Raw genomic sequence first — 3,612 nt, forward strand, 5'->3', positions numbered from 1 at the left:
ATATTGATCATAACATTCTAATTTAGTTGAGATGTTTTGATGACACTTTGTTCTTTTTGACTATACTTTAGTTTGTCTGTACCTTAAATAAGTGCTTCTTAAACTGGCGAATGGTTCACCCAAGGGCAAATTAAATTATTTTGGGGTGAATTAAACTAGAGGGGTGAATGGGGTGAATGACAATTTATTCAGATATTTATATGTTTTTCCAACACTTAAAAAAGGCATTGCCATTAAAGTGGTTCGGAAAGCTTATTGGTTTTAATGGCAGTGGAGCTGGAAATTTGATATTTTTTTCTCTCTACCTATGGTTTTCTAATTTCAAAGTAGCAGGATATTTTGCCAAATTTACTGTAATATAACCTTTTAGGGAAGACAAGACGAGATAGTGGGATCATAAATTTATAAATGGCAACACTGGAGAATCCCATAGCAACTGTTGAACTGTAACTTTACTTTTTAGCTAGCAAAGTTGATATTTGGTGGTATTGTGAGCTTTCGTCGGGGAGAGTTACAGAAAGTTACTCGACTAAGTGGTACCCGTTGATCCCAGCTTCACACTGGAGGGCTGGTCCAACGCAATATTCCAACTCTCCACCAATTCCAATATTGGTGGCCAGTGGGGGGGGGGACTTTCTGGAGCGCTAGTATGGGTGTTGTGGGCTGAAGGGACTGGTTTCCAGAAGGCTAGTATGGACATTGTGGGTCGAATGGATTCTTGGGCTGGCGGCTGAGTCACTCAAGTCTGGTGTGCTGGCAGCTCACTCACTCACGGCAGGTGGGCTGGCAGTTGACACGGCTATACCTTGAAATTCCATTTCAAGCAGGATGCAAGGCCACCAAATTCAAGTGCAGTTTCATGCCACTTCAGGCAGGGTGCAAGGCCTCCGAATTCAAGTGCAGTTTCATGCCACTTCAGGCAGGGTGCAAGGCCACCAAATTCAAGTGCATTTTCATGCCACTTCAGGCAGGGTGCAAGGCCTCCGAATTCAAGTGCAGTTTCATGCCACTTCAGGCAGGGTGCAAGGCCACCGAATTCAAGTGCAGTTTCATGACACTTCAGACAGGGTTCGAGGCCACCGATTTCAAGTGCAGTTTCATGCCACTTCAGGCAGGGTGCGAGGCCACCGAATTCAAGTGCAGTTTCATGCCACTTCAGGCAGGGTGCGAGGCCACCAAACTCAAGTGCAGTTTCATACCACTTCAAGCAGGGTGCAAGGCCACCAAACTCAAGTGCAGTTTCATACCACTTCAAGCAGGGTGCAAGACCACCAAACCCAAGTGCAGTTTCATACCACTCACCAAGCCCAAGTGCAGTTTCATACCACTTCAAGCAGGGTGCAAGGCCACCAAACTCAAGTGCAGTTTCATAGCATTTCAAGCAGGGTGCAAGGCCACCAAATTCAAATGCAGTATCATACCATTTCAAGCAGGGTGCAAGGCCACCAAAGACAGAGAGTCGTGACCTCTCCCTCCCTCATCTTGCAGAGACTGAGCCACGCCCACACTTCCGGGTTTTATAGTTCCTCCCCACCTCCCACCGGAAGAGGCGTGGCCTTCATGGCGTGTTTGACAGGAGAGAGAATCTCAACATTTTTTAAACACTAATAACTCTTTTATTTTTCATCGATGGGAACATTCCTTGGCACCTGATGAGCGGAGAGGGACTCTGAGAAAGATGACCAAAAATCACAGCTGTACGTGGTAGCATTTTTTCTAAAATCAATATACAGAGCAAACAGGAAGTGGTCAAGATTAGACTTTTAATTATATAGGCAACACCACTTTTCAATATGGCGAAGGCAACACCACTTTTCAATAAGGCGAAGGCAACACCACTTTTCAATAAGGCAAAGGCAACACCACTTTTCAATAAGGCAAAGGCAACACCGCTTTTGCATTTTCAAAGGCAACACCGCTTTTGCATTTTCAAAGGCAACACCGCTTTTGCATTTTCAAAGGCAACACCGCTTTTGCATTTTCAAAGGCAACACCACTTTTGCATTTTCAAATCAAAACCACTTTTGCATTTTCAAACCAACACCACTTTTGCATTTTCAAACCAACACCACTTTTGCATTTTCAAACTACATTTTCAAACTACATTAAGGGCACTCACAGGTCAGTAAAACCACTCACAGTTTAGTAGACATGTGTTCAGTGTTATTCACAGCTCAGACTGCCCCATCTCTCTCTCCCCCATCTTGCAGAGACTGAGGCAGTCCACACTTCCGGGTTTTATAGTCCCTCCCCCCTCCCACCGGAAGGGGCGTGGGCCTTCATGGCGTGAATGACAGGGGAGAGAATCTCAACACTTTTTAAACATAAAGTATTTTTCATCGATGGGAAAAATCCTCTTGTCCTGCGCAACGGAGAGGGACTCTGAGTAAGATGGCAAAAATCACAGCGGTAAGTTGTAGCGTTTTTTCTAAATTCAATATGCAGTGCAAACACGAAGTGGTCAAGATTTGAGTTTTAATGATATAGATATTAGTTGGATATTAATATATTAAATCACATACTCCATGTTTTTTTTGAAGGAATCGGTGATGTTTTGGGTCGAGACCCTTCTTTAGACTGATGTGGGGATGGGGGGGGCAGGAGGAAGAAAGGAAGAGGCGGAGACAGTGGGCTGTGGGAGAGCTGGGAAGGGGAGGGGAAAGAGGGAGAAAGCATGGACCACCTGAAATTGGAGGTCAATGTTCATACCGCTGGGGTGTAAACTACCCAAGCAAAATATGAGTTGCTGCTTCTCCAATTTGCGGTGGGACTCACTCTGGCCATGGAGGAGGCCCAGGACAGAAAGGTCGGATTCGGAATGGGAGGGGGAGTTGAAGTGCTGAGCCACCAGGAGATCAGGTTGGTTATTGCGATCAAGTTTAGTATCTGTTCTTATTAAGTAGGAGGGACTGTCTGATCTTATCAGAACAGTTGTGGCGGTCCTCCTGGGACGAGGGTCGTGGATCACCGATCTCGGACGGATCGAAGTTGGAGGTCACGTCGGTGAGAAGGAATCTGTCAGTTGCTGCCTTAGAGATGGATTCAAGCTGGTTGGGTAACCAATCTAACACCTCATCCAGTCCCAATGGCAGCAGCAACTGGAGCGGGAGGACAGGGTATCCGCAAAACCCTGCAAGTGTGCGTGAAGGACCTCAGTGAGGGGGACTCCCTTCTCACGGTATCTGTTCGTGAGGAAGGTCTTGCTGGAGGCCTGCAAATTCGAGGCCAAGGACATCTATTGCCTCCAGGACTTCCCGGGTAATTGATGTTATCTTCAAGTATCCAACAGGATGGCAGAAATTGATGAAAGACTTCCGGGAGAAGGGGAACGAAGCCCCGCTGTCGCTGCTGAAGGTGCAGCCGCTCTTCACCCTCCCCACCCAGAAGGAACGGATGATCACGGTGCACATGTTTAACCCACATGTGCCCGTCGTGGATGTCCTCACCTTCCTGGCCTGTTATGTCAAGAGAGCAGGGAACTGTGTGGATGTGAAGGACCTATTGGGGATCTGGATGAGCAAGCGGCAATTGAAGGTGAAGTTGAGGGTGGACGAGAAGGAAGCCATCATCCACCCTCCATCTGTGTTCGCTATCGGAGGGAACTGAGGGTAC

Source organism: Amblyraja radiata, chromosome 25, assembly GCF_010909765.2.
Source record: "Amblyraja radiata isolate CabotCenter1 chromosome 25, sAmbRad1.1.pri, whole genome shotgun sequence".
Classification (NCBI taxonomy): Eukaryota; Metazoa; Chordata; class Chondrichthyes; order Rajiformes; family Rajidae; genus Amblyraja; species Amblyraja radiata.